Source organism: Scatophagus argus, chromosome 12 (genome assembly GCF_020382885.2).
Source record: "Scatophagus argus isolate fScaArg1 chromosome 12, fScaArg1.pri, whole genome shotgun sequence".
Classification (NCBI taxonomy): Eukaryota; Metazoa; Chordata; class Actinopteri; family Scatophagidae; genus Scatophagus; species Scatophagus argus.
In genome coordinates, this window is record NC_058504.1 from 8,302,574 (window position 1) to 8,326,138 (window position 23,565).

General features: G+C 38.3%; 1 long non-coding RNA gene across 1 annotated transcript in view; it reads right to left on the reverse strand.

Annotated features, from left to right (window-relative positions):
- LOC124068186 overlaps positions 1-22,286 on the reverse strand; it is a 70,719-nt gene extending 48,433 nt beyond the window's left edge. The window contains exons 1-2 of the long non-coding RNA XR_006844887.1: positions 22,149-22,286; positions 3,282-3,339 (exon numbers count right to left, since the gene is read on the reverse strand). This is a non-coding gene — a long non-coding RNA (uncharacterized LOC124068186). The remainder of the gene's footprint in view (positions 1-3,281; positions 3,340-22,148) is intronic.
- Positions 22,287-23,565: the final 1,279 nt, after the last annotated feature.

Sequence of the window (23,565 nt, forward strand, 5' to 3'; positions counted from 1 at the left end):
CTGTCTTTTATTTTGTTTAGCAAAAAAGTTAAACCACTCAAACTGGATGAAGAAGGGAAAAGTGAAAGATAATGGAATTTACCAGGAAACACTGAATCGCAACAGCATTTGGAGAAACTAAGCATGATAAACAACGTAGATCCATGTGATATGGAAGCCAAAGACTGGACCGCAGGCCCTAATCATCTAGCGCACACTCAGACATTGTAAAGTATCTTGCTTGTGGACTGAATGCATACACATTGTTGAAATTTAAGAGTTACAAATCACTAGATTTGTGCACAAGACCTACTAACCAAAGCTGTCAAACTGCAAGGGCATAGTAGTAGTCACAAGGGTAAGATGGCAGTCCTATCTTTGGCTTACTAAACAAAACACACAGATGTGTGATTATTTAAATTGCATTCCCTGTAAAATGTTCTATGTAACTATTTTTCTTCTCAGTAATTAGTGAATTAGTTAAAATTATTTGTTATCATGACTGCAAGGTGTGAAGCTGTTGCCATAACGACACATTTGAGTTTTCAGCCTCACATCAGAAGTGCACATTTGTAGCTTCATATCATGTAAATACTTTGAGTTACAGTGAGGCGCTGAAGCCTTTGGTTGTTGTATTTAAAGTATACTGTAACTTTGCTGTGTATTTGTCTTACAGACACTGAATGCGTCATGTGTTAAAGATCATCTGAGTGACCTTTTAAAAGCTCAGGTGTTGGTTATTGCTTGGCAGGTACCTGAATGAAGTGATAACCTCTTATTTCTCTATTTTGGGCCTCCTCATCTCCTGTCTCCTCTGTCCTGCTGCCCATGACTTGAAAATTGATCTCAGCACACCATCTTGAAGGATGTGTCCATGGCTGACCTATTTTCAGCATCCATTATAAATTTTTGACATATTATGCCACAATGTGAATTGAGTTAAAAGTAAATATATAATTTGTCATGATGACTGCTTATGTGATAGAGATTATAAAATACAGAGGTAGATCGTAATTAAGCAATTGACAACAACATGTGGCTTCGCCATACATAATTTTAAATTCACATTGCTTTAAAATTACATCTCTGTATTATAGAGGTCTCATTTTGTTAAATGCCTGTTGCTTCAACTCCTCTCTCCTTGTTTTTCTCCTTCTTCAGTAAGAGGGACTGAGGAGACGAGAATTGACAAGGAAAGAACCTGAGTATATACAAACATAGAAATGAAAGGATGGGGACTATAGCTGGAAAATTTTTCATGAATTTAAAATTATTTCACATTAGAATTTTGAAACACTTTATTTTATTTTTACTTTATATTCTTTTTTTTCCCCATTTTAGCTTAGGGTTTTTTTTGTTTGTTTGTTTGGTTTTTTTTTTTTTGGGGGGGGGGGGGCTTCCCTAAACATACTTAAAAATATGTAACTATCAAAGTTCTGTCTATGTATCTTTTTTATCTATCATGTGTCTCTAGTCCATCCTATAACAATCTCCCCAGTTTATGTGCTAATAATTTCACAATTACCAGCCATGGTGCTATAAGGACAAGGCAATAACAACTAGGCACCACCAGCCTGCAAGACACACACATACATAGACCAGCACCACCTCCTGTTTTTGCTGGTTTGAGCCACATGAGCTCCATCTGTAGTCAAAGCCTTCATTGGTGACATGTGGCCTGTCCATTATTGCTCTATTAAAAGCTGTGTGTATGTCAATGGGCCTCATGCTGTTCCACAGCAAATACACATCTTGTATTCTGGCAGAGAGATTAACAACATCGAGCACAGTGACTTCTTTTAATGTCAGCCTCCCTTTGATACTTGACACTTATTTGTGTATTTGTGCATAATTGAGTTTAGATATCACACAAAAAAGTGCAAGATGATACTGTATAAAGAGGATGATGTCCCTGACATTGGTGAGAGCTTCTTTTGAGTTGAGTCGTGTTGGCATAATGATAAAGTTTTGTCAAGTTTTGAATTACTGCTTGTGTTCATTTATTCTTGTTCCTTGTGTCTGAATGTGTGACAATTTCACCCGCAATCCTCTAAAACATTGTTTCTCTTTTCTTTTCAAATGCGACCTTTGTGTGACGCTCAAAAACTCATCTGCCTTACCTGCATTCACTTGTGGATTCAAAAACACAGACGTAAGCACGCAGTCTGACACATACTGACACACTCTTGCTTACACGGCCATACAGGCAAACAGACACACAGTACCTTTAGTTTCTCTGTTTTATCTCCCCCCAGGTCATCCATCAGCCTATTTTTGCCCTACCCTGCTACTACCTGAGGGGCAGCTGAAAGGTGGTAATGGAGGGTTGGCTGAGGCCTGTCACTTCATGGTCTTTCACCCAGGGGACTCTGAGTGGGAAAGTAATGGCTAGGCCTGCCAGATGTAGAAGTCACTTTTAATCAAGTGTACGGCTGTCACTCTGCCTGTATTGATCCCTGTGAAGTCCCCAGGCAGACTGCAATCAGACTGGTTTCTACACCACAACAACTTTCCTCTCACCTTTCAAACACCTCCCCATGTGGTGGTATCTTCACCAAGTTAATCATAATCCAGTTCTGCCATGAGGAACCGCAACCACAGAAAACAAGATCAGACAGGGTCACTGCCCCTGCCATTTGCTATATGTGTCACTCACAAACATCTCCTAGTGCATGTCATGATTATATGCGAGACAGAAATTTGCATGTAATTCATGTGTACGACTCTTGGTACATTGGCGCATTCATGCATGAGTTTGTGTCTCCACAGACAGCATGCCTATTATTGTTACAAGCTTAATACATTAGGGTGCATGAGTAAATCTTTCAATCTTCATTTTGTTTGTATGTGAGGTTTGCTTAAAATATCACCAATGTTAAGTAGCTAGTGTGCAGCCATATTTGTCTTGTCTTCACCTCACTCAACAGGAAGTGAAAGTCAGGATTTGGCTGCTGGCTCTCTCCCCCTTTTTTCCCAGAGATCTGTTGCAAGGCTGTGGTTTTATTGTTCATTTGCTGAGGCCACAGGGGCTGACTATTACTGGGTCATAACTCGGCAGGATGATGAGAGATGAATTCTAATGTGGATCCATCACCAATAGGGAGGGGAGGGAGGTGGCAGGAATGATAGCTGGAGGACTCATGGGGAAACGGGAATAAAGTATGTCATGAGCACACACACAAGCACATGCAAACAGAGAAAGTTTGACGAGATTGAATTGTATCTAACTCCTTTTATAACTTCACAACTGTAAAATGAGGAAGGTGCAGAGAACAGAGGAGTCAATTTTGTGTGGAGCTCACCTTTCTTTCCTGTGTAACACTTTGCCGTTTTCCATTTGTGTGCAAGGATGATGGCTGGCTGGAAAAGAGAAGAGGGAGAGCAGTTGCAGAATAATCTGCCCCACCATCCAGACACATGGTTGACTCCATGTGGTAAACCTCAGTGACAGATGCTTAGAGTAAGAGTAAAAGGAAAGGTGTTAGGCAATGACATGTGAAATAGAGGGCAGACTGTCGAGCCCCCTGCATTGCAGATGTACTCCACTGCACCACAGTGGACAGACAACATGGAAAAAGCCAGTGTGAAGACACACTGTTTGAGAGAATTTGGTAAAGGATGATTTTTTTTTGTGACCCTGTATATAAGTTGGGAATTCTAAACTAAGCTTTTCTACTTCTACTGAACTAAGCAGGAAAAGGCATATCATTTTAAATACAGTGAATGGAAACTATACTGAAGATGCTGAATAACACATACAACAACAAATGTAATATAATGTAAAATGATATGATGACAGTAAAATAAATCTGGCAACTGGTAGGTATAAAGCATATCTCATAAAGAATGTGCTACTGCCAAAGATGTGGGCAACAAAGTGATGATTATTTTATTTCTATAATATAGTAAGCTACATTTATTCTCAGCCTTGTATAGGGACAAAACATTTCAAGTTGTGGATTCTCAATTTCATTTGAACTGTAATAATCGCTGCTGGGAAACTGGACTGTGGCAGCTAAGGAGAATGAGATATAGCTAATGATACACAGGAGAGTATTCAGGATAATTCAACAAGTTGTCACCGGCAAAACATGCTGAATGTAATGCAGTAAAAGAACAAAAATCACACATTGCATGAAGATAGGCTTATAGGTCAAAGAGGATGTTACTTATTCTCATTGCAGGAGAAAAAAATGCACAGAGGTACAGAACGTCCAGGAGAACAAATATGCATATGCACATACTCTTTAAGTGACTGCAGTCACATTGAGATAGTATTGAAAAGAAAAGGAGAGATAAGACATCTTATTTTTCCATCTATAAAGTTCATACCCAATGCTTTCAGCCACCACATTTCTTTTGTCGCTTTATCAGAACATCTTGTTATGTAAAGCACATCGCAGAATAATTTCTGTCGTCTGCACAGCTCCAGCATAATGCAAGCCATCACAGGAGAATGCAGGACCTGTGGGGTCTTTGCCATTTGCAACTGAAGTATCAATCCTTGCTTTCTTACAACACACTGTTGCAGAATCTCTCTCAATCCCTTTCATGGCGGAACAAAGATTTTGCATGGCAGCTCACATAGAGTCAGCAGGAAAAGCCAACAAAAAGACATGGCTCCTCCAGTGCCTTCTGTCTTTTCAGCAGGAAACAGACCGATGGCTCTATTAAAGCAGCGGCACCATACACCCTGGGTAAAATAGCTGTCAGATTTGTCACTTTCAAATGACATACCTATTAGGAGCTAATAAAACCCCTGAGCTAAGTTGAGCCAGCCAGCATATATCAAGGCTACAATTCAGCAGAAGGATGAGATGTTGAGGTAAAAGACAGATGGATATTTCTTTGCTTGTGTGTAAGCCTTTGTTTGCCTGTTCGGCCCATGTCACTTTAGACAATGCAGTTCTCTGAGAGTTTAATCGATGCTACAAATGTCAAAGACTGGCTATGGTTACATGAGACAAAAGGATGACAGTGGTGTTGTTATCTGCTGGACAGAGACTTGAATAGCTGATGCCCAGTCCTGGGGTCAGAGCCAACATCTACAGAGGCTTTATCTTGTATTGTCTTCTCATGGACTGCCAATAATCCACCCTCATCTAATAGGTGTTAATAAGGAAACTCCTTCTGTGCTAGCTGTCGCTCTGTGTGAATTTCATGTATGAAAAGAGGCAATGATTTGTCAAAAGGTGGCAGGTATGCCAGCATTTTATTTGGCAAGTGATGAATTTACACTTTGCTTTCATTTAAGTAATTATGTTTGCTCATTGGAAATTTCTTCATATTGGATTTGTTAACATGTGTTGGACCACACACACAATATTGTTCCCTTCACTTTTGAGGACATACATAGACTTACATTCCTTTCCTGGAGGCTTAACCACCACCTAACCATTTTAATAAACATTACTTGCCTAATCCTAACCCTTCCCTTGACCTAACCTTAAAGCAAAATCTTCACCCAAATATTTCATGATTTACATTACAGGGACTTGCATTTTGTCACCATAAGTAAGTAAGGTGGGTCCTTACAATGTGACTGTGTAAACTGATTTTTGTTCCCCCCACAATTACAGGGATACGCACGCAGACCCCCCCCCCCCCCCCCCCCCCCCCACACACACACACACACACACACACACACACACACACACACACACACACACACAGAGAGAGAGAAAGCCACTGTAATTCAAGTAGCCTTTACAGGGGAAATTGCAATGTTGTGTAATTAAGACAGTCACCCACCCAAGGGTACAGTTAATGTACAGATGAACACACACACAGACACAGGTAGGGTACCTTAGATGGCCTTACTCTCACAAGAGAGTTGTATTTTTTAAATTGTGTGTTGTGTAGTGAAGACCAAAACTGAACTACCAAGCCTTCACTGGTATGGAGTAGTTTTCATTATATCATGGCAGATTTTATCACAGCAATAAAAATAGATTGGTCACAATACATTGTCTTTCACAAAGCAAATAAAATTTCAGTAGTCGTGAAATTATGATGGGACTTAGTAGATTTAATCAATTAATGCATTGATTAGCAATTATACAATAATGGCAGACCCGACCCCTGTGCTAAAGGATGAGGACATAACTGAACTGACTGTGGAAAGAGTGGACAACACACATTTAGCAACTGGTTTTAAAGATGATTATTATCTTCCATGATAGTATTGTTCCACAATAAATATTTTTGACAGATAAATCTATAATTCTGTCATGCTGTTTTGTTTTTTTCAATTAGTATACCATTCTAATTTCCATAATTTCCATTGTGCATGAGTCTTGAGTTGCATGAGGCTAGGCAGATACACCATATAGACAAAAGCACTGAGATGGGGCTGTTTTTCAGAGCCTGGGCTCAGCCCCTTACATTCAGTGAAGGGAGTTCTTATTGCTTCAGCATACCAAGACATTTTGGACAATGCTATGCCTCCAACTTTGTGGCAACAGTTTGAGGAAGGCCCTTTTCTATTCCAGCATGACTGTGCCCCAGTGCACAAAGCTTCATAAAGACATGGTTAGATGAGTTTGGCATGGAAGAACTTAACTGGCCCACACAGAGCCCTGACCTCAACCCTACTGAACACCTTTGGGATGAACTGTAACATAGATTGCGAGCCAGGCCTTTTAGTCCAACATCAGTGTCTGACTTCACTATTGCTTTTCTGCATGACTGGGCAAAAACTTCTCACAGAAACAATGTGGAAAGCCTTCCCAGAAGAGTGGAGGCTGTTGTAGCTGCAAAGTTGCCTATGTATTTTGATAGCAACGTTACTAATGTCCCTTTTGGTGTAATGGTCAGGTTCCCCAATACTTTTTCTAGATAGTGTACTGTAGCTTGACACCTGTGAGTACTAAAAACAAGAGCAACTACCAGTCTTGGTGGGTATTTTGGACTGAGGTATTTGATGGATATTTTGCTCTTCTTTAAAATAACTGACATGTTAAAGCTAGGTTTTTTGCATTGAGTAGATACCACTCACACATATCTCCCAGATGCAACAGTGTGGTCAGGCAGTGCCCATTCATATGTTTCGAAGGAATGGCTTTCAAAGGAGGCCTGAAGAGAGGGGTAACCTTTTCTTTAGTTGGACGGTTTCAAAACCTAGCTACTCCAGCTTTACAAACTGAAGCTTCGAGATATAAATTGTTATAAAGATTGAAAAAACAAACAAAAAGAAAACAAACAAAAAAAGAAAAAAAAAACACCAGTCCCAATTGTGTTTATGCTAAGTCCTCATCTTCGTTTTCATGAGTGAAGGACTGCATAGTTGACTGACGGCATGTTTCAACCCTCACACCCTTCACATTTGGTATGTATGGGTTTCAAACTTTTTTTCGTGGTTCTTCTCAGTCGTTTTCTTTTACTTATTTGCTTTCTTTGACTTTTTTGATCCATGATGGTAGAATGTTACATCATTAACTTCAGTGGAAAAAAACAATATGAATATACTTACTACACAAAATATGGACCTCATGTGTCCCCGTATTTGTTTTAATGTAAAATCTCATCAAATCTAAGTGGCATTTGGCCATGCCTCAGGATTATCAAATACAGGGGAGCAACGTCCATTCTTTTCCATCTATCCCAGACCTTCAGTGCCTAGGAGAGAAACAACCTGCCTATTTGCTATCCATCTCTTCCTGTACTGGAGGGGCTCTAGGTGATAAATTCAACTCTTACCAAAGCCCACTGGCAAGACAACAAGCACATGTTGTCCCAGAACAAATGCTTCAAAAGTGTATATTGTTCAGATTTTAGTGCTGTGTTCAGTTTCTGATACCTGCTTCAATCACTAGAGAGTCACATTATCATCAGTCATTGCTTACTCTAGACTTCAAGGCTGACTGATTACCCCATCATCCTGCCAGACATAATCCACAAACTGAAACGTATCCAAAATCCTAACTTAACCAAGACTTCAAAGATCCCAATGATGTCATATTTCCCTTTAAGGAATAGTCACTCCTCTTGGCAAAGAATTTTTTTTTACATTTGGGTTTTGTACAGATCAAACCAACAAGGGATGAGACAAGATAACATGTTAACATGTTACCAGGAGCTGTGGACAGAGTGAGGGTAGATGTTCCCATATTGCCAGTTTTTATGCTAAGTTAAGTTAACCTACTGATAGCTGTAGCTATATATGAGAGTAGTATCCCTCCCCTCATCCAATTATTCTGGAAGAAAGCAGATACATTTATATCCCCCTCTAAAAGGTACAAAAACTTAAAATAATGATTCTTCCTAAAATTAAATTACCATTTTGAAGCACACAGGAGAGGGTAACTTGAACTTGCCATAGGTTAAAATATTACTAGCTCAACTGAAAAACTTCTATGTATACATCATTTAATTACACTGGATAAATACATTTCTAAATACGGCTTCAAGCAGTAGCTATGGGTTTACTATGTTCAGCCACACACAAGCTATTACATGCGTGTCTAGCTGCGGATGAACTGAATCCACCTAACATCTGCCTGATGCCTTAGTGAACAGACCATCGTCTTCCTTGTCCATCTTGCATCAACCTCTCAGGAGACCCCTGGCCACCTGTGACAACCCTCCTTCACACACACACTTCCTGCCCCACCCTTCCACCACATGAATAATGCATTCAGACAGTCGGCAGTAAGCTAATGAGTCAATTGCTTAGAGAGCCTGGAGAGACACCCATGCACTGTGACGGTTATAAGAAGCCATCCCTGAGCTCGGGTTGTACTCACCACCAGATGTCCAAGGTGCAGGGTGATGAATTATGGGTCATCCCTGCTCTGCAGTGTCACCACATCAGAAGACAAGAGCATGTGGTTTCACCCATGTGGTTATGCGTATATTTGTCCATCTTATACACCTTCTAGAAAAATGTTGGGATCATTTAACTCTAACGTTTTCTCTCTGCAGAGGAATTCAAAAATTTGCCCCTGCAACTAAAGTCTATGTTCTGTGTGCTGAAAGGCATGTGAGGAAAATACAGTTACAGAGTTAAATACAGTGATATAAGGACCAATGTACAGTCTTCCTCTCAGTATGCAAATGAGGAGACTACATGTATGAAACATGCCTGTGAAAGCAGATTTAAATGTTTGTTTATGCATGCATGTGCAGACACTGGACTGAGAATATGTGATCATCTTAATGTTGTCTGCTGGTGCAGTGCAGTTTTCTGACATCGGTGATGAATCTCTTTCTGAATTTTGGAGAAAACATTTCAGATTATGGTGCACATATTAGACCTTATAATTCTTGTGCATGTGATACTTCACTCATTCTCTCTTCAGCCACAGTTTGAAAAGCAATATCATCTATCCATGATCTCATGATGAGCATGCCAACAAAACAAAGTGCAGTGCAGTGTGCAGCTCTGGGATTTAGAGTGTGACCAAAGCTTTCCAAGGCGACACTATTGAAGTCACAAGCTCTTGTGACAATTACAGCCAATTCCCTCCTCAAGTCCTCTCAGCCACTTTAACAGTCTTTCAGAGTAGAGCGAAGTTCTCCCAATGTCAGAGTGAAACACTGTGTAAAGAGCAAGATTTCATTAATAATCCTTTCAAAGTGAAATGTCTGCCTTTGCAGTTTTAGTGTGATCCTACAGACAGTCAGGGCAGACTGTGAGGCCAGGCTGTAATTGGGGTGCTTGAGCCAGCATATAATGCTGCAAAAATTGTTTAACATGTTTAAACTTAGTCAAGTGCTGTTAGCATCCTGAAGAGAGATTTCATAACCATACAATACATGGTTCACTGGCCAGCTACACTGGGTTTCCATCTTGCCTACAATGGGGTTTTTTTTCCCCTCACATTGTACTTTTGTGTTTTTTGTTCACAATTACTGAGCTGTATGACAACCAGAAAGCAAAAACAGAGCTGGATTAAAAAAGGGATGGAGCCTGAAACAACAATTTCAGAATATAAAGTCAGTATGTCCAGGTCTTTTGAACTGCCCTAATACGTTTTCCTGATAGGTTATAGTTAGGTTTACATTGTTTAGAAAGCACAAGCAATAAATTCAATTACACTGGAAAAGCATCAGTGAATGGCATCAGCATGGCTTTCAGACTAACCACAAACAGTATGTCTAATGAGTATACCACACTCTTAACAAGAACCTCGCCTGTAAATATGCTTCGCGCCAAACTGTCTGGCTCCTTTTGACAGATCTTTATTAGCTTTAGGTACCAGAAAGACAGACACGTTTACCATCAACAGCCTCATCTCCCTCCAAACATCTACATTCTCCGATTCATCATTCAGAGCAGCCAGTTGCACTTAGATGAGCCCTCACAAATTGTAAATTTTTATGATTGATAGCGCTACCAAAGCATTCTCCCTCTGTATCCTCTACAATACCAAAGTGGCATAATTTGATTTAGAGAATTGTGAGAAGTTTCTTCATCCCACATAATGACTCACTATTTGAAGAAATAGTTGTTAGTCGGTGGAGATTCACTATTGCCCATAATTTCATGATGCATGCAACAGTCATTCAAAAGTCACACAATCAACACGGCCTTTATCCATTTACTTTGATTTTTGTAAATGGAGTTCTTGCTGCACCACCATCCTTCACTCTGTGCCAAATCAATGGTAGTTAACGTCATGTGATTCATAGCTCCACGGTAAACCTCTATCACAGAGGTACTTAATTAGCTGGAACTTTCCATTTATAGTCAAAGGACAAACCAGCACACAAGATTAGTCAGTGAAAAGTATTGTTAATTAATTATCACTTATTTTCACAACTGTTCCCGTTTCACATTTTTAATTTTCTTATTTTTATAAGGTTTCTATTTTATAATATTTAATTTTACTCTATTTTACTTACCTATTTTTTGGTAGCAGGGACAAAACAAAATTTCACTGCACCGTGTATGATTGTGTGTGTGACAAATGAACCTATCTTGTATCTCTTGTATGTTTAATGATATCTCCAAATGCAGGTTGCCAATCACATATTGATGACAGTATGTATTGAAATGCATGGTGATATAGAATTATGTAGTATATAATAAACAATTTTTAAGTAATTTGTTTGTTTTTGAGTGTCCATCTGAAATCAACCTAAGTAGACACATTATAAAGCACAGAAAGAGTTCTACCAAACTTTAATGAGATAATAAGTTCTTAATAATGTGTTGTCTCTTGGCACATGCACTATATCAGACATAACCATTTTTGAGTATTTGTACCTCCAATCTTGACCTAGTGTATTTGTCCACACAACCACTACAAGCTACAGAAAACATTTCTCCAAGTGGATTCCAGAAAGTAGAATAAAGAACTATTACGTATTCTTGGTGTCCATGTACACGTCTGAGAGCATAATCCAGGACTTAGTCTATCTCTTAATAATCTCTAGGCAAATGTGCTGTCCATCTGTGGGTTTCAGCAAACATTACTCATGAGGAAATAGTCTATTTGTTGGGGTCAGTCTTCAGCTGTGGATTTTTATAGCAGTTTTACTGTATATTGGATGGGAATTCAAAATAAACTGCACTGCCCATGTTCATTCTAGTGAATAACATGTCACTAAGCGCAACAGTGTGGTTCACTGATGTGTTTTTAATAGGTTCTGGACAAAATGGAGGTCAATTAAACACAGAAATAGGGGTAGTAAAAAAAAAAAAAAAAAAGAAACAAGTTTGTTTTTGTATTTCGTGGATTTGTTGTGGAAAAGAAATTCTACCCCATCACTGCACTTGCACTTCTTACTGCACTGTATCTGGCAGACTAATTCAGCAGAGGCTCTACCTCTGCTCTTTTGGGCCTTGTCACTTGTATGAATATTACCTTTGCTCCAATGCTGACAAGTGTTAAACTGGGATTCAACATACAACCACGCCAAAACTTTTCTGGTGACAAATGCCACCAGAGGATGGATCATTTTGCTATGCATCATTCACTTTTCCAGGAGGGTTGGTCACCATTATGCCACAATTCTTCTTTATTCAAAACTTCTAACTTAAAGCTGATGTAGCCGCATTTTGGTAGCATATTTTTCACGTTCATAGAAGCTTGTCTTTCTGGTATGATAGGAGTGTGAAGTAATTTGCTGATGTTTTTCCTGATAATGTGGTTCAGGTGGAGAGTTGTTTTGTAAAGAAGCACAACAGAGGGTATTTTTAATATGTTTGTTTTTTTGGGTTTGGTTTTTTTTTTTTTTTTGTTTGTTTGTTTTAAAATTGTAACCAGATTTTACTTCAAGGGTAAAGAATGCTTTATTCATTTTGAAAACTGGCATCAAAGAACCCATCATGAAAAAGCCAATTTTTTTGTTTTTTCTGTCTTTGTAAGACCATTATCACCCAGGTGATAGGCTTGTAAAATTAAATTTGTTACTAATCTATACTGTAGACAAACAAATCAGTATTTATTCATGCTAACACAGCTCAGCTAACACTGTTGTTAAGTTGTATTTTGTCAGAGGGGGTCCATCGAGCTAAATGCTAATGCTAACATGGAAATATACTCACAGTGGCAATGTTAACATGCTGATATTTACATTTGTCATGCTCAGCATCTTAGCTAAGCATGTCAGCATACTAACATTTATCACTAAAGTACAGCATATTAGAGCTGAAACTGATGGGAATGTCACCAGTATTTGGTTAGTTAAAGGATCACCCAGCTGTTTAGAGATCATTCTATGGAGACATGAATACCTGTACAAAGTACTAAATACTGAAATGAACAAGCCACAGAGAAACTGACTCAGTGATTTCATAACTGTCCTGTGCCACACATGACAATGTTAGATATTCACACTGGTTCACAATGTGAATCTTCAGAGAGGATTAACAATTAAATTCAAATGTTTTGTATGAAAGGAATGAATGCAGTAACCTTATCACGATATCACTAGCAAAAAAACAATGTAGCAAAATGGCAATTTAAATGAGGGACTAATAAATGTTAAAATGTAAAGCTATCTGTCGGGTTTGGACAGACTGGCTTTGACCCACAGAGCAGACCAGAGGCAAATAGGTGTGGAGGGAGGTTTATTACAGTCCAAGGTTGATACGCAAAAAGGCAGTCAGCACAGGCAAAGGTACAAAAACGCTAGGCAAAAAGCAGGTCAAAAAACAGGCAGGAGTCAAAACAACGAGGAGGAGATGCTAGACTGAAAGTTTCAACAAGAGGACAAATTGCTGGAAAGGATGCAGACAATCTGACAACAACCAATGCGAAGGGCAGGTCTATAAATACACATGAGGGAAAGGCTAATGAGACTCAGGTGAAAACAATAAACAAAAGTCAAGGAAAGTAAAGACACCAACAAAAAAACACAAACAGGAAATAAGGGAATCCTAAAAAATAAAACAGGAAATTCAAACAGTGAGAGACCTGACACTATCCTTCATTCAGTTAATGTTTAAGTCAAGTTCCCCAAGTGCTTTTTGCTTTTAGGAATCAGAGTCATCAGATGATTCTGGGTCAATACTTGCCTCTAGTGGTAGAATTTTTGTCATATTTCATGACATGAAAAAAAGTTGCTTTAACCATAAAGGGGTTTAGTGTTCACCACAAATGTTTCTTTTATTACACATGCTGCAATATACTTCTGAATCACTTATGATCAGATACATATTGTATACAAATGCACATTTCAGTTCCATTTGTCAGTTCATCTGTTCATTTAATCAATCGCCATCTATTCTTCACATCTTCCACAACAAGCAGTCACTGGTGATAAGCAGTCCCTGCTGCAGTTGGCTTCAAAGCAAATGCTTAACAACAATATTACCAACACTTTGAAAAGCACTTCGCCTGCACAAACCAGCATCGGCTTCTTTCCTGACACTAGTGGAGCAACTAAAAATAATGAAACAACAGAATTTATGCCAGTGGCAGAGCAAAACCATGTCTCCAGAGGCTGTGATATCTACACCATAATTATACATTAAAGGTGTTTTATGAAATTATGCCATAGCTGGTCACTGATCACCGTCAGATCACTGAGCTATAGTAAAAGACAGACCTGTTAGATCAAAATATCTGATTTTGATGTCTGATGTCATCCATTGCATACTCTAGCAGAATGACAAAACATGTATGTGATTTTCTGTCCAACAGAATCTTTGAATTGAAATCTTCTTATCGTTTCTTATCTACTGCATTGTTGCCATGATATCATGATAATTTCAAAATATTTTGATCAAAATAATAATTAATTTTAAGTAGTATTATAATAATTTTAGGAGACAGTTTTCTTAATATACAAGGGTACCACATCTCTAGAGGTGAATTACTGTGAAGAGCCAGTTGTTGCCATGTGAAACTGCTTAAATCTGAATTTCTACAAAAAAAAAAAAAAAAAACAAGCTAGATTTTAAATCTAAGTAAATATTGGATTGTTAGAACTTCATTGTCAGATTCTATGTCGCTGACTGATTGCATATAACAGGCATATGTGCCTTTGTTTTTGTGGCAGTAACTGTCAACAGCAGTATGAGGAATTGGAGATTTTTTAATTGGCATGGATCACAATAAAGCAAACAAAACACTGGCATTAACAAACTAAAACTTTACAATAGAAATTAAAAAAAAGATCATTACCAAATTAACGCTGTTTAATTAAGACTATCTCCAGGATGTACAAAAGAAAACCCCCAAAAAATTATTTCACAAATTACCAAATTGGTAATGCAATAGTATACAGTTTTGAAGGAAAACAAGAGGACAAGCTTTTTCATTCTGTGTCAGTCATGTTTGAATAATTTAGTTTCTCATTCATTCAAAAGCAATTATTCTAAGCCATTGTTCAAAAAGTATTGTTTTAGCTATAGACCTTATCAATGATTAATTACAAAACAAACAGAATGACTTGCTAATAACTCATTTATTTGCAAATATCCCTTGCATTCAGCAGTTGTATGTTATCCTCGAAAAACCATTGAAGGATAATCTGTACCATCCTCATTAAAATCAAGATCTGCTCCACAGATTTGATTATGAGAGAAAACTCACATCTACCAAAATTGTCTCCAGTCTGAACCACTTGGCACTTCACACCTTTAACTCTATGTTTGGAGCATACTTTATTGTTTCATGAAAACAATCCAAAATGACACAGCAGTTTTAAATCCTTATCCACATACACAGATCAAATCAGAGACAGCCATTATCAGCATGGGGAGAAAGAAATAACACAACCCAAGCATTTGGGTTGACGGCAACACAGAGAACGAATTTAACCGCAGGTGGAGGAAATGTGTTTGGCACTGGAAGGGACAATCAAATAAACCTATGATATCTTGAATAAAAATAAATAAATAAGTCTCTTTTGGTCATTACTGCAGGTTCCTTGGTGAATGCAGAGCACATAACAGCATAGTCCACGACATGGAGACATGAAACCACAGAGCATGGGTACTGTTTTAGACCTGTACTCTATACCTCAACAGTCTAAGCCTCATCTGTACAGTTCATTTGCAGGGCCTCTGTTTGTATAGGGCATGAGCTATGAATCAAACAACTAGACTCTGGGACTGGCAAAAGCCCGTCTTTTCATTTGTGGAGCCAGGCAACACTGGGTGAAGCTCTCATCCCCCTCACATTGTTGGTGAGCAAGGTCATATGCTGCCAACTCACTGGCCTGATTGGCATGGAAGGCAGACAGTCTTTTGGGGAGGAATGAGGAGTTCCCGCACATGCACACTTGGCTCATGAACAAGGTATGGAGCTTAACCACATTCTTTGCTGAGGCTTTAGGAAGAAGAAAGGCCGTTTTGGCAGACGGCCCCTTTGACTAAGGCTTCCCCTAGGGTTAAAAGGGAGCAGACAAAGCGCTTCTAGCACTCAAAACTTGGCTTCAGTACAAATCCCACAGAGGAACTCATAAAGCCTCTACCACGAAGTCCCCTTTAGAAAAAAAATGATAAGAAATCTGTGAGACCCTGCAGTTTTGTTTCACACTTTGTGATGTGTACCATGATGGTGGTCACATGTATCTTCAAGGGATAGACTAACCTATTGCCATTGAGCAAAGAGTGCAGAAACTGCAATATGATTATCAAACCCTCAGGAGCAGGACCAGATATTTAGAGGCCAAAGGCACAAGCAAACTGATGAGGTGATGGGTGTAGATGTGGCTATCTTTGTGTAAGAGCAGACTGTCTTCTCATGGGGATGCTCAATAGCTCTGAAGCAATAAGAATGTGTATTATAGAAATTCAGGGCAGCAATATTACTAGCAAAACTCCATTTAGCTGGTTAGCTGGAAATGCAGCCAAACTTCCACAATGTGTCATTCAGATTCACATTTTTGCACTGAGTAGCTGAGTGGTGTTTAATTAATCTTGAAGTACAAATGAGAGTTACTGATCATAACCTAAGAAATTTTGTATCCCATATTGTGCCACCAGTGTTTTTAAAACTGTTCTGACTGATGAGCGAAACAGTTTAGGTAACTCACACACACAATGAGATGCTCAAAGACGTCCTTAACCCTTTACAGTAGCAACAAAAGGGATACGGCATGTACCTAAGCTTCTATGAAAAGGTCTATGAGACTTGATTTTATCAGATCATGTTCAAAGTGAGTGTGGCAATAGTGGTTTTACAAAGATAGAAGCATGAAGGGAGCTTTGGAGCTTAAGTACCCTGGAGGGTTTTACTGCATGTCGTCATCTTTGGTCACATATGATCCTTATAAACTTTTGACCTGAGGGAAGACAGCAACAAGATGGATACTCTCTCGTGTTAAGAAGGCCTGTAGATTTGGAAGAGATAATCTTGATAGTTAAAAGGGTTATAAATTCCAGTACCTAGGAATAATTGATTTTTGATTTGTAATAAAACTACAAATTATTATTTTTATTATTATTTTAACAAGTCTAAACCCTTTCAAAGAGGTGTTACCACCATTATTAACACATGGCAAAAGCACAAGTTTATCTGACTGGACTGCTTATGTGCATGTGATATGTCTTCACTGTCAGTTGACGTTGTTACATTGGAGTGGAAGAGTCAAAAGCATGAAGAAAGATTTTAACACTACTAGCTGGTCTGTAAAAAAAGAACAGTATTTTTGAGAATGGCTACAGTACCACAAAAATAGAATATCAATAACAATGCTCAAGTGTCTCAATATTTTCTTGGAATCTAAATTCTTTAGGAAGGGCCAGACAAGGGTATAAAATATACATTACATACAGTACCAACTGACATGAATAATCAGCAATGAATGTGCATTCAGGCACATCCAGCATGCGCAGATTGTAGTCAGAGATTGGAGTACAATAATGTCATGGAACAATATGCCATTAAATAGTAATGCTGACTATTGTAATGGAAATGTGTGCAGACTAAAGTGCCATAGCATAAAGGTAGCAAGAGTAGCATAGGAATGTGTAACCACCCTAAGGAATTATAAATCAAGTGGAATGCACAAAAGTCAACACTTCCTCTTTATTTTCTGGTCTGATTTTGAGGATGCTTGTTGTTCTTATCACCCTCTGCCTCATTTTCATAGTTTTCCCCATCATGACTGATTTCATTCCACTGTAAAGCAGCACTCAGCAACAGGGATGCTGCTCTCCAATACACACCTACAGGGTCAATGCACATTCCCAACAGATAAACCCAAAAAATCTATTAAAACAAACCCTTTCAACACCATAAGATTTAAGGCTGATTTAACTGCAGTGGGAGTACAGCAGTGGCATAGCAGTGAGTGAAACTGCTAGAGCGTCTCCAATACATCAGCACAGACACTGCACAAGTAATTTGTACTTCCTATACCTTTCTTAAACCAAGGCTGCTGCTTAACAAAAAAACAAAATCAACTACAATCTGTCATACACAAAAAATATTATAATCTTAATTCTTTACATACTTCTGTTTATGTGATGCCACTTAATCAGGGCTGCATTGACAAAATCTCATGTTGCTCTTGAAATTAAGATCTTTGTGTCACCACACTCACATTAAGTGTTAGTATGGGTTACGGTGTAGGTGTTCTCATTAACATGCTGTACCGTATCTCTTTGTTTATGGTGTCAAATGACTGCACAGCTACCTGATGGAAAACCTCCTGTCACAATTAGCAGCATAGGAAGGGGGTGTTCAAATCACTTGTGTGCTCAGTCATCTCCCATGTGTAGAGTACGTCTTTTTATGAATGGTTACCGTTACAATGACTTCCGCTTGCTTTTCATTTCCCAATAGCAGAGAGAAACACTAAATAACGTATATCCTGGCATTTTTTGCCTGCTAATGTTCTGCTTTTCAAAATAATAAAATGAAATAATATTTATTTATTTACTTACTTATTTATTGCACATATTTTCATGAATATATTTTTGGATTGCTTTTGCTAATCAACTTGTGTAATGTATCCATGTAAGTAACTGTTAAAAAAAATAAAAAATAAAAAATAACAATGATGGAAAACAGAGGGAACAGAGGGCTGCAAGACTTTTTTCTGCCAACTGCTCCATCTTTTTCAGCTCCAGTGCTGAATGTTAGTCCACTACACTACTTTTGAACCAGATGCTGATATACCCTCCTTTACTGCGGTCCACTGTGATTGAATCTTTGGCTGACAGGGCTGTCAGGAGCCAGGCAGAGCACAGAACCCCTGTGGTGCATTAACTGAACTGTGACCAGGACACTTTTTATTTCTCTGACTGTGTGGAAATGTAGGTTGTTAAAGGAGTTTAGTGTAGGGCAGCTGCTCTGCAGGTGCACAGAAATGTACTGCAACCTTACTGTATGAGTAATACATTTCTCATAATCAAGGTGTTTTGAATAAATTAATAAATAAATAAAACATAAGTAATAATGTTTTACAAACTTAAACAAATAAAAAAACAAGTATATGATTCAGAATATCCTGACTTGGGTACAGCCCTGGTGATTGTGTATTTACCACACATAGCAGGGCCTCTGCAGCCTCACACAAACAGTACTTGTATTAACACAGCTGTCACAGCTCACAGTCAAAACTAAGTAGCATCCAATGAATTGGTCCCTGGGCCTGTTATAACTTGACTATGCGAACATATCTATCCAGGTGTTTACAATACAGAAATATACCATGTATGTAATGTATACTTTCTCCTGCTTATTTTTGCAAAACAAAACAGAAAAATTAGTTAACATGAAAAGAAAAACTATTGAAATTACAGCTCACTTTCATATGTAAAGTACATTCAGTTAACAAGAGAGAGCATGCTGGAGGATTCTTCTGCTGCTTCACTGAGTCATGTACCATGAAGCTGCATGAGTTTAAAAACTACTGCAACTACTTGAGAGAGGGGTCTTCACAAGATATTAGTTCTTGTGCTCGACTCCTCCTGTTCTCTTAACATTTCTCTCCAAGGACTAAATCCTTTTGGCTTGGTCTAATTTATTACTGAACTAACTCTGTCCCAATACATCACAGAGATGAGAGTTTTATTTTTTATTTTCCCTGCATCTGAAAAAGGGAGCAGTGATGCAGCGTGGCAGAAACCTTTATGAAGCCAGCAGAGGTGACATGTTCTTCCTAGAGCCAAGAGGGAGATTTTTCAAGTTGGCTGTAAGCATTTGCTACATTATAACTCTATAATGTATGCTAAGCTGTGCCTTTATGAAGGCAGTATTAATGGGTGGGGTCGGTGTAACTGCCTTAAACAAGGGATTAGCCTGTCGCTGATGAGTCGAGGCTCTGTGATGGGATTATTTACATTGCTCTGGTGGCAAGGCGCAGGTGTCATTAGAAATACAAATCCCCTAATAAATTTCTAAAATGGGGGGAGTTTCTCAAGTGAGGGGTGGATTGCAAAGAGCGCTGCCTGGAACAATGCTTGTGTCATCTGCAGTCTCACAGAATTTGCAACATTAATCTGGCTATATTGTGAAGTTGAGAGTCAAAAAGTTTTGCTTCACTTTGTCACCAGAGTCTTTCTTGATTGGCTGAAAGCGTGAATTAACAATGTTCTAATCAGAGGAAATAATAGCCTAGGCTTCAGACGCTGTGAGTGTCTGAGGCACCTGAGTTGCAAACATTTGCTGGGTAAATACAGTAATCGGATCATAGGACCCCGAGTTCTTTGCCTGTTCTCATAATTCCCTGCTTTTAGCCAGGCACTGGCTTAGCATCACCTCCCTTGGTAAATGCATATATTAACATTCCTTTAATCCTTAACAGAGAAGTGATGATAACACATGGACACTTTACAGAATGCACTCATCCTTTTCTGAAGATTAAGCATCATTGCTTTGACTAATTGTTTCCTGTCCACCCAGTAATTAGATATAAGCGAACAACCTTTGTGAGATAAGCATATTTACTATTTGCATTATCAGCTATTGCATTATAAACACTGAACTTCAACAGCTAGATACTGTGAGGAAAAAATGTCCCAACTGAAAGCAAAGATAAAGATTATTTTCATTATCAGCTAATCTATTGTTTATTGTCAAGTGGTCAGTTAGTCCATAAAATGCCAATCTCAAATGTCTAGAATGCACAGTGATGTCTTCAAATGTCTTCCCTGACCAAATGAACCTAAAGAAGTCAAAGAATTTCCCTTCGGGGATAAATAAAGGAATTCTGAAAAGTAGCAAAGTGTCACAGTGGCGCGACTACAAACCTCTGACATTTAATGACGTAAACTTTTAATCAATTTTTACAAAAACTCAACAGTCATGTCTAAACATGTTATTACAAATTGATAGTACAACAAGAAAGAGAATCTTTAGGTGCATGTTTCTGTTTTCCTTTTTTTTTTTTCCTTTTTCTTTGGACATATGACCAGGTTTAATGCAAGCTACTTATAGCCACAGGATCATATAGAGGAGGCTTAGGGACAAGATAGTGACTTTGCCTCATTTATAAAACGCAGCATTTTCATGTTGACATTAAGTGCTCTTAGTTTGCTCTTAAGGAAATCCTGGCTTATTATACTGTGAGTAAATAAGTGGTTATGGCATGCAGAAAATCATCAGGGACAGAAAAAGTTTACTTTAAAAAATGCCTGATTGAATGGGAGCAAAAATTCCGACAAAAACTCAGAACTCTTGTTGTCTTTCTGCTCGAGGTTTTGCTGCATTTCTTCACCGTTCTGAGAGTGAATTGGGCTCATAACTCAGAGCGACAGAGTGGGAAAATAAATACACTTCACAAGTGTGAATGGTACCTCATGTACTGTAGAAAATAGGAGTTGGAAATCACAGAGTTTGGCAGGTAATTTAGCACTTTGTATACAGTGTCAAACTTGACTGCGAGAATGGTTCAGATGTCAGTGTTGTGGGTGTTTTCTCCGTTCATGTTTTATTAGCTTCAACAGCTTTGGAACATTTTAGTCATTTGCACCACTTGATATAGATCAAGCGCTCTCACCGATCAGAGCAACTACCTTCAGCCATTTGAGTCCTGACGATCCGACTGTGCTGAAAATCCTGCAGAGTCAGCTCAGAGGCCATTCAGAATTCCAGATTCATGTTCATGGAGACTCCAAATGTAATTTCCCTTTTCTGTGGTACTCCAACTAAATTATCCACAAAGGCTTGTATTAATCAAATGTCCACTGAGTGCTAATGCAAATGGGAAGTTTAATTAAGCTCTACTGTGATAAGTGGGACAACCTACTAATTAATCAAAACTGACAGAAGCTCTTATACTGCATGTTCTGTGAAAATAATGACTGGTACAAGATGACATGCACTGTTGAATTGTCGTGATTCTCTGAATGTAACATGGTTCCCAGTTAACTGTGAGTGACCAGGAAAAAAAAATGCATAAATAAATGTAAATGAAAAAATTTTCTAACATTTGCAGATAAATTATTATGGTTCATATAATTGCAGATATCATATCATTCATATCATGTAACCTAATTCAAAATTAATTTAAAAAGAAAATGCAGTGGAATCACTTAAAACCTGTGGTGCCACATTACCATAAGCCAGGCAGTCAAACCAGCAGAAATCTAGGCCTACTTCACATACACGTACATCACACATATATCGGTTATCTGTCACAGGGGCTACAGGCAAGGATCAGACAGCAATAGCTACTTTCACCCACAAATAATCTCATAGAGATCATTTTCATAATCACCTCATCTGTTACTGTTATATTGTGACAGATAGGAGGACCCAATGTGCAGGCACTGACATGAGGATAAGGTGAATAAAAAATTTAAATAAAAAAATACTTACAAATAAGGAGACAGCAAACAAAAGGCAGCAGGTGTCCAAGCAGTAACTGTCCAGACAATGAAATAATCCAAAATGGCAAACACAGGGATCACAAGGATGCAACAATTGCAGGGAACAAAGCAACACAGACAAACTGAGAAAAGCACGCAAGGAGAGCACAGGTATATATAGACAAATGGGACTAGACACAGGTGAAAACAATCAGGGCGGGGCAAGCAATCAAAATGGAGGGAAAACAGACAAAGACAGGAAATGAAAAGCTAAACCAGACACAAGGAGAGAAAACTACAAAATAAAACAGGCAACTAACCACACACACAAACCAAAGAACATCTAAATGGAGAAGAACGTCCACTCTCAGAACTTCCAGTTATGTAGGAGACACTCGTGAGGTAGTCCAGAATCAGAATCAGAATCAGAATCAGAATCAGAAAACCTTTATTGTCATTATATACCTGGGTATTCAACAAAATTTGGGAGCGCTGCTCCGTTTGGTGTGTGCATCACAATATAAAAATAACAAAATATCAAAATAGTGCAAAAAGAGTAAAATAAATAGAAAATAAAATACTAAATAGAAATAAGGTATTATAAATGGAATAAAGAAATTTAACAAATATTCACAATGTTAGTAGTGTGAGTAGTCCAGAATGAATGGGGACCTACAGACCTGTTGCTCCAAAATGTAACTTTTATGGGGCAAAAAAAAATCTTTCTGCCAATTTTCACTGTTTTCGGTATAAGCGATACAGACAATAATAGAAGTGACAATAAAAAAAAGCAATAAAGTTCCATTAGATTAGATTTTCATAGCGTTTTTTTGTAGTGGAAAACCAAGTTTTTTGTTTTAACAATGCCTCTAATGTCTGCTGTAGCTGTCAAATACATAAGGATACAAAAAATCTGAAAGGTTATTATTGTAGTTATGTTGACGTAATGATAATTGAAGTTAACCTACCGTAATGTAACGTTGCTAGTCATAAATCCTCAGGCGACCAATCAGTATACATTAGCAGAATGCTTGCGCTTTATGGGCAAACCCATCTGCCCTGTAAGAAAGCAAATGGGCAATAGAATTTTTTAATTTCAGTTCTAATATATAATCAATACTGTATTTGCAATAAATAGCTTTTTAGTCTAAAAGTAGGTGTAAATAATTGCTTAGCTCCATTCACTCCTGTTCATTGAGGACTACCTTGCGCGTGCAATTTCAGTACAATAACATTAATTGGAAGTCGACAGGTGGGCTGTGCTTCAAGTTCTGACAGTTACAATAAAAGCAGCAGAGGAAAATTGTTTTGTGCAGTAAGACAATGAATGAGATGGTTCCTGTTATTTATAAAATCAGACTTGCAGAAGACAAACGCAAACGCCAGAATTGGAAAATAAACCACACGGCACTCTGTCAGTCCTCAAG